Genomic DNA, 14,792 nt, shown 5'->3' with positions numbered 1-14,792 from the left:
GCGTAGTTAGCGCACCTAGCGGTTTCCGATGCATGCACAAGAAGAAGAACTTGGCAGTGGCAGTTGACGAGGAGGAGAGACTGTGTGAAAGGTGAATTACGAAATGTACTCTAATTTAAAATGAAACTGTGTTTGGTAAGACATATGTTTATCAATTGCATGTTAAACTCTTGATATTATTGTTGTTGTCGTGTATTGTTACAGATAGCTGGTTTTTGCTTTTATTCGTAACCGATCGGTGGCTAGCAGCCGAAATGGCTGCCGTGTGAAACAGCCGTGTGTCCAAAAGCCTTTTCCTGTGCATTGTGCAGTGACCTCTTGGAATTTATGTTGTACCCGGTCTTCTGTTTTTTAGTATTTCAGGCTTTGAGAGCGACAGGGATGATAGTGTCGAGCTAAATGGACTAGCCGAGAGTTAGCTCACAGGCTACGTGAGGCTAGGACAAACAATGTTCGACTAGGCCTTGTACTGTTTTCAATCCCTTAACCCTCTAAAACATGTTTTACAAAACATTAAACTACTTCTGAACCGTTTACGATAGGTATAGGGTCTGTGTAATCATGTAACTTGTACGGGAACAGACGCCAAACCGAGCCTAGCATCGATGCTAAACCGAGCCTAGCATCGAGCAGTGCAGAGCCACACAGCCACCTGTCAATGACAGAGAAGTACGTGTCCACCCAGAAATAACACTTTTTATGGCTCAAAGTGTGTGCATATTCTTACTCCAACTAATTAAATATATCAAAATGTAAAGAAAAAAGTCCTTTAGGTGTCTCAAAACATCATATTCATTTGGTGTCTCAAAATGGAGCTCGGCTGGATCTTTACATGGACTAAAGACTGTAGAATGATCATACTTTGTGCCATCTTGTTCAAATTTGAAACAAGTGTTCACTGATGGTGTGGATACAGCCCCATAATGTCATTGACATGCTCAGATGAAGCCACAAGCAGTTATTCATCCTGAAACACATTTTTTATTTTAGGCGCACTAAAATTTTTACATTTTTGTTGACTTCAGAGGCCTCTCTATCATTTTAATTTTGGCATGTCGCTTTAGGCGTGTTTGCTTCAAAATGAAGCTAGGGCTGAAGAGATTAATCAATGTCACTATCTCTCTACATATAAAAGGAATCTATTTGTGTGTCTCTGTCCCTCGCATAGGCCTGTTTTGATAACTATTTGTCCAATTTACCTCACTTGACAGGTTTATTGTGAGAGGTTTTATATCAAGAAATAACAAGACGCGCACCAGGTGAAATACACACACACACACACATACTGGGTGGGGGGACCTTGAATGTATATGAATATATGAATACAGCCTCAGAGCTGTCCGCCCCTGTTTTACGCTGTTGTGATGATGCTTGGACAGAGGAGCTAATGCATAACAGCAGCAACGGTGAGGAATATCTTCAAATTCATTCTTTTAGAGTAAATGTATTACGAAACTGTGGCACATGTTTGAAATGAAATGGAATTATCCTTTAAAAAAAAACTCTAATGTGCTATTGTGCTCCCTATGTGAACAGCCAGGCACCTGCGCGAAAGATGTTATGTTTTTTGGACCACACTAGTATTGTCTCAGGTAAAGCATTCGTGTTCTGTGATTACAGATAACCTTGTTGTCCAGAGTCGGTGACAAAAACCTCAGGGATGGCACTACAAGGTTCATGAACAGGTATGTCTCTGCTGGTTTAGCACTGTATCAATCACAAGCACCAGGAACTTCTGACAGGTGGAAAACATTACCACAGAGCACACATAGCCCTACCCACTGAAGACAAAAATAATTCCAGGTCAAATGACCAAGCCCTGCGAAAATCCAAAGACTTTCCTCCCAAAACAGCACCACCATCAGGATTAGCTATCACACACACGCACCAAAACAACTGTTGTCCATATAATTTAATTTGATGTGTCATTTAAAATGCGGGTAAATCAAAGGAATTTACCAATTTAAAAATGTCAAACTACAAATACTGAAAGATTGAGAACACTTAATATTTTATAAGGTGCAGAATTTTTGTCAAGTAGACATCGGAAATATGTTGTAGTCCTTAAGTGTGGGTAGTGTGGGGGCCAGCAGAGGGAATTTAGATTGAGTGGAACAAAAACACATTTTAATGTAAAAGTTATAGTACACAACTTCCTATATTACTGATCCAATGATGTAAATGACAAACTCTTGGTGCTGTTTTTATTTCGTTATATGTACAAAATGCTTACAGGAATTTTGTCTGACAGGCTCATGACGAATGGAGTCATGGCGAAATACAACATGCATGGAGGGGGACAACGTGACAAACTGCCTTTTAAGGTGACAAAGCTGTGTCATGTGATCAAGTGTAAGCGACTAAGATTGATATAACTGAAATTACTGAATGGGCTTCATTTGCATGTGGCTATCCTGGGCTCAGCTGGGCTACCATAGCACAGACTGTTAATGCCTACTGGCTTTATTAGGAACCATCAGATTCAGGCTACTGTGTGGCTCTAAGAAGTGGTTCTTTCATTACTCTTTCAACTCCCAAAACAAAGTGTTCCTGCCATCTATAAAGTGCATCTAACATCTGAATAGGCGCTCTGTGAAAATGCCCTCTCTCCAGCTGCTGTGAAGAGATGGAGTGTGAAGGCCACGGACGCAGAAATAGAAAGTATTATCCAGACCCACCTGAAACATGCCCCAGCAAGGAGTGGGGGCAAGGGGCAGACCCCCACTGGACTTTAATTAAATAAAACATTTGTTACATTAAACATGTTCGTTTTTATTCAAGTGTTCAATATATAGATAACTCGATACATATATCTGGTCCTGAATGCTGTCTTTTTTACCTAAGATTAGTCCATGTACTACTTTTATTTTACGGTATGGGTGAACATCACTCAGGTATTTAACTTTATCACAGTTGAGTTTATTTACTATCAAAGTTTCAATCAGGTCCACCATTCCTGTGATATTTTAAGTTGGCAAAAGTTAAATTTGCTGTTGTCTATTGGACTTTTTGACCTGGATGCAGTTTGAGGAATTGTTTGCTGAAATTGAGAAGTTAATTCAAATAGTTGTACATTAGAGCATTGAGAATTGCACATGTGTACAGCACAAGAGCTGTGCTTGTCATAGAATTTATGGATGTGGTAATGCCAGTTATGTAGGCACTAGTTGAAACACTCAGTTTAGGTAAACATCTTTTTAAATGCAATACATTACATGTGTATTTTGACAAAGGTTGAAATGTCGTCTATTCGACTTGGAAACAAGGTAAAATGACGCCGTCTATTAGCCGTCGAAATGACGTGGGTCATGAGAACGACATCAGAAAAATTTTCAACTTTTTTTTTAAATGGCTACTGAGACGACAGCGCCTGCAGTGGAGCCATATTGCAGGATTGTAGGATTGTAATTGTTAAAAAGTGAAGTCGTAGATTTCTTTTGTTCACCCTTCAAAGCAGGATGTTTTTGGCGGGTGACGAGCCGCAGTGGCTGTCACGATCGTAATTTCCGGTAAGTGCACCACAGTATATTAGATTTGGAACAACACTCACCTGCTGAAATCTGCGTACTTAGTAAGTGTGGATAGTGTACTACGTTTAAGTGTACTCATGGAAGTATGAATATCGGAACACAGCACAGGTCTGGGTCATCTGAGTTGTACTTCAGTGCACTAATGTAGTTTGCAGGCTAATAATCCAGGGTTTGAATTTTATCAACATCAAATGCAAATTTCCCCTTTGTGGGACGAATATAGTATTGTCTTATTTTATGAATTGCAAGACTTGCTGTTGATGTCATTTATGTTCATTATTTTTATGCCAAATAAAATTGTAAAATTGCTGTTAATTTTTTTCTACTACTGGCACTGAGCTTTTAATGAAAAATCAGGTTATTTAATAATCTCTGAGTGCAAACAAGACAAATGAACAAAACAAAAGGACACTTGTCTTCTTAGATACAGATACAGAAGCTATAAAGCTCAGCAGCTTTTACCAAAATATATATATAATAAAAAGAAATAAATCATTTTAAGTTCCACATTCTGTGATCTAAAATGTATGCCATTACTTTTGATGTTTTAGTCTTCCGCTGTGTTATCGTTTCTGTATCGAGATATTTTAGGAGGGTATTTATTATATTTCTATATTTTAGAAATCATAATTTTGGTATTGTGACAACACTAGATGTATACCTGCAGCGGCACAAGCTGGATCGGGATTTTGTCGGCGGTTCGATCCCATTCTGTGCATCTAAACTGACTGTTGTGGATTAATGAGACTGAACGAGTCCAGACCGAGTCTGTTCCAGTCTGAGGAGATCCGGAGACGCGAGGACAACAAACTGGAATCGGAATCTGTAGATGTTCGTGTGTAGCTAGCTGCTAGCCCACACTCACGCCCCACCTCCTAAATCGACGGACGCGCTGGCGCGTCCAGAACTGGATTTACGATAAATAAAGTCTGCCACGCTCGCGAACATTGCCGTCACATTTGCTTTGTGTCTGGTGCAGGAAGAAACGGTAAAAACAGGCTTTTGTCATGAAAGTGTCCGCAAGCAGGAAGTGTTTGCAAGCAAAAAAACACGCCCTATCGGTGGAAAAAGGCACAACACCAACCAATCATAAAATTATATGGCAAAACACATGATTTGGTTGCTGAGGAACGGGGAAGTTGTGGGAAGGACGGCAGAGAAAGAGTGACAGCAGCAGTGACGGTGATAGAAACAGCAACAGAGATCGCGAGTTTTGAGAGTTGAGAGATTTGTAACATATAGCGTGTTTGGAGTGTATTTTCAGTAGGGATGGGAATCGAGAACCGATTCTTCTTCAGAACCTTTCATTTCATCAAAGGAGGAACTACCTCCAGTATGCAGAAAAATTTGGCCACACAGCAATTCATTTGCAGGACTGTCGCGTCTTGACAGTACTACTTAGCGACGCAAGTGAGACAAGCAGCAGCAGAGCTAACGGGACGCATACAACATAATATACCTATAAAATATAAATACACAAAGTAAATTAATTAGCTTTCACGCTGAGGTAACAGACTTCAGCAGTAAATCACAAATCAAGTAACTTGTAAGTAAACAAATAGATGATTAAAAAATCTAAATGCCATGGCCTCCATCTTCTAAGGCAGGGGTGGGGATCCTTTCTCCTATCGAGGGCCATTTCAATTTTCGTACCATCCCTCAAGGACCATGACATTTTTGTTTTTTTTTAAAGTAAGCAGATCACAACATATTTTTATGGCCTTTTTAAACTTAATTGCAATAATATGAATATCATGAACATTAATTAATGTTTCAGCCAATTTGAATTTTATCCATCTCAGTGTATCTAATTTTTTAATAATCTGTTCCTGATGTTTAGTAGTTAGAGCAGCAGATACCCTTATAATGTACCTGAAATCATTAAATTAAAAAATGAAGTAAAAAAATTCAGCCCTCTAAAATGACAAATTATGGTGGAAAATAAGTATTTGGTCAATAACAAAAGTTCATCTCAATACTTTGTTATATACCCTTTGTTGGCAATGACAGAGGTCAAACGTTTTCTGTAAGTCTTCACAAGGTTTTCACACACTGTTGCTGGTATTTTGGCCCATTCCTCCATGCAGATCTCCTCTAGAGCAGTGATGTTTTGGGGCCGTCGCTGGGCAACAAGGACTTTCAACTCCCTCCAAAGATTTTCTATGGGGTTGAGATCTGGAGACTGGCTAGGCCACTCCAGGACCTTGAAATGCTTCTTACGAAGCCACTCCTTCGTTGCCCGGGCTGCGTATTTGGGATCATTGTCATGCTGAAAGACCCAGCCACGTTTCATCTTCAATGCCCTTGCTGATGGAAGGAGGTTTTCACTCAAAATCTCAGGATACATGGCCCCATTCATTCTTTCCTTTACACGGATCAGTCGTCCTGGTCCCTTCGCAGAAAAACAGCCCCAAAGCATGATGTTTCCACCCCCATGCTTCACAGTAGGTATGGTGTTCTTTGGATGCAACTCAGCATTCTTTCTCCTCCAAACACGACAAGTTGAGTTTTTACCAAAAAGTTCTATTTTGGTTTCATCTGACCATATGACAGTCTCCCAGTCCTCTTCTGGCTCATCCAAATGCTCTCTAGCAAACTTCAGACGGGCCTGGACATGTACTGGCTTAAGCAGGGGGACACGTCTGCCACTGCAGGATTTGAGTCCCTGGCGGCGTAGTGTGTTACTGATGGTAGCCTTTGTTACTTTGGTCCCAGCTCTCTGCAGGTCATTCACTAGGTCCCCTCGTATGGTTTTGGGATTTTTGCTCACCGTTCTTGTGATCATTTTGACCCCACGGGGTGAGATCTTGTGTGGAGCCCCAGATCGAGGGAGATTATCAGTGGTCTTGTATGTCTTCCATTTTCTAATAATTGCTCCCACAGTTGATTTCTTCACACCAAGCTGCTTACCTATTGCAGATTCAGTCTTCCCAGCCTGGTGCAGGTCTACAATTTTGTTTCTGGTGTCCTTTGACAGCTCTCTGGTCTTGGCCATAGTGGAGTTTGGAGTGTGACTGTTCGAGGTTGTGGACAGGTGTCTTTTATACTGATAACGAGTTCAAACAGGTGCCATTAATACAGGTAACGAGTGGAGGACAGAGGAGCCTCTTAAAGAAGTTACAGGTCTGTGAGAGCCAGAAATCTTGCTTGTTTGTAGGTGACCAAATACTTATTTTACCGAGGAATTTACCAATTAATTCATTAAAAATCCTACAATGTAATTTCCTGGATTCTTTCCCCCCATTCTGTCTCTCATAGTTGAAGTGTACCTATGATGAAAATTACAGGCCTCTCTCATCTTTTTAAGTGGGAGAATTTGCACAATTGGTGGCTGACTAAATACTTTTTTGCCCCACTGTATCAGCTTTAAATCACTCGAAAATGGCAGATCTGAATTGTATTCCCTGTGAATTCAGTCTGCTATTGAAAGAAAACTCTGTTTCCACTGAACAATTTCACACCAGATTGTTAGTAGACAACCTTATCATGTACCTCAAATCAATCCACAGTAATCTGAGGTGATATTAAAAAATACTGCCATGTGAAAAGTCCAACATTAACTTCTTGTTAATTGTACTACTCTTCGTGAGTTTGCAAATGCCCCTCTGGGTCAAATAAACTGGTCTGAATTTAATAGAGGCTGCTGTTTGACTTAATTTATTTAAACCGGATGCGATGTTTGCACACACAGGATCATGGCAAACAAAGGGTACATAAAAAAAACAACTTAACAATGTGTACCATCCATGCAGAAATTCTACCTTTGCATATTGAGGATGCAGCTGATAAAACGTTTCCCAACCACACTGGAGGACATCAACATCATCTGCTTCATTTGAGCTTTTAATTCAAGAATGGTACATCAGTTTTTCTGAAGATAAAAGAAAGTCATGACAACAATCAACCATATTTAATATAAATACTAGATTCTTTATCTAAATATGTACATATTTTAAAACATATTTACATAAATTAGATCTGCATTATTACACTGTAGACATGTAGGTGTATCTTTCATTCACACAAACATCGCTTGCTGAAAAGAGCCCAATCATACCATACAGACTTTAGAAGCACCTTTGAGAACAGATTTACAGGAGTGAAAAACGGTCACACTTACATCAAACACTGGGCAACAGGACCGAGACGGAACAAGTTTGCAATGACAGGAAAGGCCTCTTGATTACAAGTCTAGTTATTTGTTAGGGCTAAAACCGTGCTCACTCACCCTCATACTATGAGCCATTACCATCTCACCACCCCGCCTTCTGCATCTTGCTGACAAATAAAGGGCTATCTTTGAAGTTCAGAACCTTAAAGGAGTCATCACCCGGAAATCGCAATTTCTCTTGTTAAATCATGCATATTGGTGTTGGACCTCTGTTGAAACTTGCCTGAAAAGCTGGAGTTTGAAAGTGGCTTATTTTTTTCGCTTTGGCTCTTTTTCCGTACAGGAATAGCGCACAGTAGTGCGTGTTCCTAAAGCACGAGATTTTGACTCTGCTCCTGTGGTGACGTTACCACAAGAGGCTACTTGCATAAGCATCGGCTCACAGCCGTCCTCAGCCAGACTTTCTGAGTGAGCACGCCGAATCTGCCTATTTCTCTGTCATTTTCACGCCATACATCGTGACCGCCAGCAGTAAAACTCAGGTCTTACATGTTAAACACGAGTGTGAAAAGTAAGAAGGAAAAAAAAATAATTTACCATTCAGAGACATCCTGCTCTAAACGTGTCTCTTCACCGTCTCTGCCTCTTCACTCTCCCGTTCGGTTTCCGACTCCGGCTCGTACATAAATGCCTGAATTCCGTACGGTTCGTCATTTAGTGTGTGCGCCATGACAGGGGGCTGTTTATGTTTTGGAGTCTGTGTGCATGCAGGCTTGCCCCCCATTCCGGCTCTGTCCTTCCTGCGGCCAATCAACGCGCGCCTCATTACATATTAATACAATGCACATCCGGACCGGTCAAAACCTCGCGCATAATCTCGCGTGAGAAAGTTTTAAGAATTGATCCAAAGCGATCCAAGAGGGACTGGATATGTAAAAAACCAGGTGATGACTCCTTTAATACGCCATATCTAAAAAATATATAAAGACAAGAGGGGACTACGACTGTGTGAAATTAACTATGTAAAATGATGCCGATAGCTGAGACAGAAACCATGCAAGAATAACAATGCAGATAGTAAGACAGATAGCATTAAAATAATTGTCTCCAATACGTGTATAAGGAAGAACCACGGTGTTATCTTGACATCAGGGCTTACAGAACAGTGCCCTAATCATGTTGGCTTTCCTTCTTTGGTTTCAGAAACCTGTCTTGTACTTTGTTGTAACCAATCACGTATAACTTAAACCAAAAATGTGATACAACTTTTCTGAAAAAACAACTGTAAGCATAGAAAAGACATTTTAATGTCCATGTGAACATCTCCACTCGCATGTATGGCCATCACACAGGATTCAGAGCACTGTTTCCACTCAACAATTTCACCTCAGATTGACAGTAGACAACCTTATAATGTACCTCAAATCATGTCAGAGCATTCTGATGTGAAATAAAAAAAAAAAAATCAGCCCTCTGAAATCTCACGGATCAGCTTTAAATCACTCGAAAATGACAGATCTGAGTTGTCTCATATCAGATTATCTACTATCAATCTGAGTTGAAATTGTTGAGTGGAAACAGGGAGTTTTCTTTTAAAAGCAGGCTGAATACTGGTCAGATGTCATTTTTCGAATGATTTAAAGCTGATATATGAGATTTTAGAGGGCTATATTTGTTTATTTTCACATCAGAATGCTATGAAATGATTCGAGGTACATTATAAAGGTTGTGTACTGTCAATCTGAGGTTGAAAAAAAGAAGCTTACTTATTAGTATCATTATTATATCCGTGTGACCTAATGCAATGGCTGGAACTGCTTCTCCTTGGTGAGACGTCTGATGTCAGGTGGCAGTGATGACGATGCTACTCTCAGCTGGTTTTCCAGGTTTGGGTCAGTCAGTCTTGAGCGGAGCCGAGTCTTTGCAAGAGTCAGTTTTAAAAAATAACTGTTCAAAGCAGTAGGTTGTCCCAAACAGTGATGCAAACTTCAGCACATGTCTCCTCAGAACAGGAAATCCTCCACACACAGATGCAGTTTGTAAAACTCAAGCAGAGGGAGATTGTCATATCTGCCTTTGCAGATAAAGTGCAGCTCGAAATGATTGTCTGGCACATCAGCTGGTTCCATAGTGAAGGGTGCTGCAAACATGTTCAGGTCTTTTTGTTTGGTTTTCAAGTTGTGGAACCTCTGTCCAAAGGCCTGAAGGAGTTTTTCACAACCATCAGCATATTCAGATGTCACAGCTGGCTTTTGTTCTTGCAGAGAGGGAAAGTGCACAGTGATGCCCCTTTCCAGTTGCACTTGCCACAGCTTTAGCTTAGCTTTAAATGATTTCACATTTGAAAAAAGAGAACTGAGAAGCTGGTTAGGACCTTGGAGCTTGACATTCAGCTCTAAGAGGTACTTGGCAATGTCCATCATGAAGGCTAAATCACACAGCCACTTGCTGTCAATGAGTTCCACGACTGGTTTCCCCTTCAACGCCATGAACTGCTTTACCTCTTCCCTCAAGTTGTAGAACCATGGAAGGATATTTGCACAACTTAGCCACCGCACCTCACAATGGTAAACCAGATCTCCATACTCCGACTCCAGCACACCCAGTAGCTCCCTAAACTGGCGACAATTCAGTCCTCTGCTTTTGATGAAGTTTATGGCGGAAACAACAACTTTCATCACAGAATTGAGCTTCAAGGAATGTGCACACAACTCTCTTGGTGTATGATACAGTGAAAAACAAACAACTCCCTTGGATCCAGACTGAGACGACTCATTTCTTTTTTGACCAATGCAGTCAATCCTTTTTGGGTGCCAACCATAGCTGGGGCTCCGTCTGTCGCCAGGGTGCTCAGCTTGTTAAACTGGGGGTCAAATTTGTTCATGGCCAAACCAACTTGCTCAAACAGATCCTCTCCTTTAGTAGTCCCATGCATGGCTTGCAACGAGAGCAATTCCTCTCTAATTTCAAAGTCGGCTGTAATCCCTTGCACAAAAATGGCTAGTTGAGCTGTGTTTGTTATGTCCGTTGTCTCATCACAGGCCAAAGAGAAAAACTGGAAATCTCTTGCAGCATCCTTCAATGATTTGTCAATGTCTTGTGCCATGTCAGTAATCAGATCTGAGACAGTTCTCCGAGACAAACCGACACTTTGGAAGAGCTTGATTTTTTCTGATGCGAGCATCTCCAGAGCAGCAATGAGGCACTTCTTCACAAATTCCCCTTCAGAATGAGATTTCAGCTTCTTGGCGATTAGCTCACTCACCACAAAGCTAGCCTGCGTCACGTTGTCCTGGTCCGCTCGTGGTTTGGATAAAACTGCTTGCTGGCCACTCAAACTCCGTTGGAGAGTGGCAACTTTATCCACCTGTGCTTGTCCTTTCAGGGTATCCAGTTTAGCATGTTTTGCGCTGTAATGACGGTCAAGGCTTGCTTTTTTCTGTACGGCCAGCACGTCCCCACACACCAGGCACACAGGCTTGCCTCTCACTTCCACAAAGAAGAATTCATAAGTCCATTTGTCCTGGAAAGAGCGACGATCCGCATCAACTTTTCTATTTTTAGTAGCCATGCTCCGTTTTAGACAACGCTATCCTCCTCTCATTGTTGTCACCTGTCAATCAATGAGGACACGAGGCAATGACAATGATTATGGTTCGGAAAGAGAGAAACCAGCCCCGGGGGCATTTAAATGAACATTTGAAATAATTCTACCTGAATTAATTTTTTGTGGGTGTACTTATGGATTGCCTCGCGGGCTGGACCAAACAGTCTCGACCAAACACTACGTGTTGCCTGTCACTTGAGGAAGCTTCTTAAAACCCTTACGGAAAATGGTTGTCACACCGCTGACCTAGATGAGCTTGGAGGGTCTGCAATATCAGGGTTACAGGCATTAGCCATCTTCTTGCAGGCAACTTCTTCACCCACGTTGTTGAACTAGCCTAGCAGCTGTTTGCAAAAAGTTAAGCGTCTCATGATCGGAGGGTAGTCACATGACACGCTGTTGGGTACACTTACAGGTAAATTGAAATAATATCCTCAACTAATTTTATGGTTTAGATCTTCGTATTTTCATAATGTTAAATCCAAATAATAATCATAATAATAGTCATTAAAAAAGTTTGGTAGCACTGATAGCTCATAAGGCTGGATCTGGACTGGAAACTGTGTCACGATTCCGCCTTCTCACACAGCGAGACAGGTTTGTGGATCTGAGTGTTGCAATTCCGGCTTTGATACATGTATCGTTACAGCCCTACAGGCACTTGATAGAAAGGTCATCAACGTTCCCACTCACACTCAGCGACCTGCTCTCTTCATACATGGGCTCAAGACGTTACAACCACTTGTAATAAGGAGCTGGCAGGGTAAGTCCATCTAATGTCCAGTCCAACTATTTGACTGACCGGTCACACATGTCAAACTATAGGTTTAGTTACATATGGAAACTATCCATGGCAACCCGGATGCGAGAGGAAGCTGGCGTGAATATCGCTGCTTCTCAATCCGTGGCAAAACTGCTTTTTTCTGTTGAAAACAGACAGCCAAGTTGTTCCTACAAACTCTGGGGCTGTGCTATTAACTTTGAAGGCCGCACACAACTGGCTCCATGAACTCTGCTGTCTCCGCTGATCAGCTGTTAGCCCCGCTGATCAGCTGTCAGCCTCGGCAATCAGCTGTCAGCCTCGCTGATCAGCTGTTGGCCTAGCAACGCTAATTATTAAACCGACTTGCTCGGTGCTCTGTGGGCTGTCCATCATTGCTCCGCTGGTCCTCCCTCCACCACAACTTCAGCCTGGCTCCTTTGTCGCTCTCCTCTGCTGCTGTGGTCTCCCCCAGCTTGCAGCGATGTTGGATGGTCGCCGATGTTGGATGTTGGATGGGCGCCGTTGCTGGCGGGGTCTTCAGTTGTTCAGCGCAGGAGCTCCTGGACCTCTGCTGTCACTTCACCCAAGGCTTCATTGCTGGGATTGGATCTCTTGGTCTCCTCGCTGTGTGCACAGGACCTCCAGATGCAAGTTTGTTTATATGGACAGTAGGGGTGAGCGATATGTGCAAAAAACAATATCTCGATATTTTGGGGGATTTTGGCGATAACGATAATCAGTCCATATCCTTTAAAATGTGATTGGAATTGTGTGAGTTAGGGCTTGTGTCCACCAAACGCGTTTTTAGCGCTGAGGGCTCTCAAAAACTTTTTTCACCGAGTGCCCAGCGGTGTGAAAAGTTGAACAGATTTCAACTTGAAGGAAAACATTTATTTATTTTCTTTAAACTTTAGCATTCAAGTACAAATAAAAGAAAGACTCTCCATTTTTGTACTTTTGAACTCAATAATTGAACTACAATGTAGGAATATTGAATCCTGTAAACATTCAGCTGTCAGGTAAATTGTGTTGCAGTGCAGACAAACAAGAGCATATGATAAAATAAAAACAATAGCATTTGTAACAAAGTGCTCTATGCATATTTTGAGAATTATTGCGCATCATCAAGTCTATCTTATGGCCTTATTAAACAAATGACTAACTTCAAGTTCCATCCAGGATTGTACAACAACAGCAACAAAAAAATCCAAAAAAGACATTTGCGAAAAAGCTTCACTAAGGGTTTTCTCAAATATTGTACAAAAATAAAAAGATTTGTAAACAAAAGAAATCCACAATTCTCAGATAGAAAAAAGACCCAGTATTATTACAGCTATTCACAGATGCCAGAAAACTTTGCAGAACTTTGAACAAATAACATTCGAGCAGGGTTTCCTGCAGACCTTATTTGGCCAGGCGCCCCGCCCGGCCTGAAATTTGTAGCGCCCAGGCTAGAATGTCGGGAAAAAAAAATAAATAAATAAATAAATTGATGCAATGCATGCAAGTGACACGGCAGTGCTTGAGAACTAATCTACCAGCGCACATAGATAGATTTGTGTTATAATGAATTAATGTTGATTCTTTAGTGCTGCGCTGTCTTCCTGCAGCGCATTCTGCGCCATATCTCTCTCTCTCTCTCACACACACACACACACACACACGCTACCAGTTCAGACGAGAGTATTCCATCCGACGCGCTGCAAGATGAGAACCTCAGCAAAAGATTTTCATCATCTGAAAAACTACCATCCTGGCGAGTAAAGAGTTTGAAAATGCAGATCCTACGTGCATTAATGGCCGCCCAAAAAAAAGAAAAAAAGAAGAAGCTGGAAGTGAAATTAAACAGCGACATCTGCTCGTCAAGAAAAATGCCATAAAATGAATCCAACAGGTTGGCCTATAATGACCATGCTACTCATTAAGGAATTAACCAAAACTTAACAATGGAACCGAAAGAATTTAACTGATTTTTTGGACTGCGATGGAATGGCAGCTTCATCTGATACAGCTGCAAATTTGACATTATCGGCGTCACTGATGTCGGGGTTCAGGATAAAGGTCATTCCGGTTCATCACCTGTCCTCTGAGTCATCTCAGAAATTCAAGAGGCAACACGTCGCAAAGAGGTGAGCAAAAATATTGAAATACTCGCATAAAGATATAACATCAAGGATGATTTATGATATACAGACTTAAGAATAAATCATCAACCCCATTTGTTCCAAATGCAGCCTGAGCTATGACTCGGTGAGATCTGCAACGGAAACTAAGGGGCTATTTTAGTCTAATATAAACGTACACCAACTAGTAACAACTGGAACTAGAACTGCAAGCAGTTATGAACGGGGGCCAAGCGCCCCTGCGCGACTCGGACCCCACGCATCGCAGAGCCCACGGAAGTTGGCCCCAAAGGATGACGGGCTCGGGGCAAAAGTAAGGACACAGGCCAATGTCTGAGCCGTGGTATTCGCTGTAATGGGAAGTGCACTGGAAGTGCAAAAGGCTGAATGTGTGCCGATTTGGATTTGTTGTAATAAGCCACGCCCACATTGACCAGTTATGACCACCTTCAAGATATGGCCTCAGGATTGGCCCTACATCATACGACCAAATTTCGTAAAGATCGGTGTGGCCGTTCAAGAGATATAAAGTTCCCATATTTTAGCGCCCCTTAGGGGCCAAAATTTGCCAAATTCGGCTCATCCCTTCCCAGTCTCATGGCAACCAAGGATCTCAAATTTGGTGTTAATAGCATTTAGTTTGACCGAGATATCAAAC

The 14,792-nt window shown here is 41.6% G+C and overlaps 1 protein-coding gene and 1 long non-coding RNA gene across 5 annotated transcripts in view; one reads left to right on the top strand and one right to left on the bottom strand.

The window, feature by feature from the left end:
• Positions 1–14,792, bottom strand: part of jmjd1cb (jumonji domain containing 1Cb) — a 224,342-nt gene that overhangs the window by 170,354 nt on the left and 39,196 nt on the right. The gene's annotated exons all lie outside the window — the stretch shown is intronic.
• Positions 1,509–2,756, top strand: LOC115571456 (uncharacterized). 2 transcript variants are annotated; one of them, XR_003981936.1, is made up of 3 exons: positions 1,509–1,685; positions 2,252–2,324; positions 2,614–2,756. It is a non-coding gene; the product is annotated as an uncharacterized LOC115571456 (long non-coding RNA). The 2 variants fall into 2 exon arrangements; XR_003981935.1 differs by lacking the exon at positions 2,614–2,756 and having other exon boundaries at positions 2,252–2,594.

This window comes from Sparus aurata, chromosome 20, assembly GCF_900880675.1.
Source record: "Sparus aurata chromosome 20, fSpaAur1.1, whole genome shotgun sequence".
NCBI lineage: Eukaryota > Metazoa > Chordata > Actinopteri > Spariformes > Sparidae > Sparus > Sparus aurata.
Note: the sequence above shows the minus strand (reverse complement) of the source record. Positions and strands in the feature narration are given on the sequence as shown.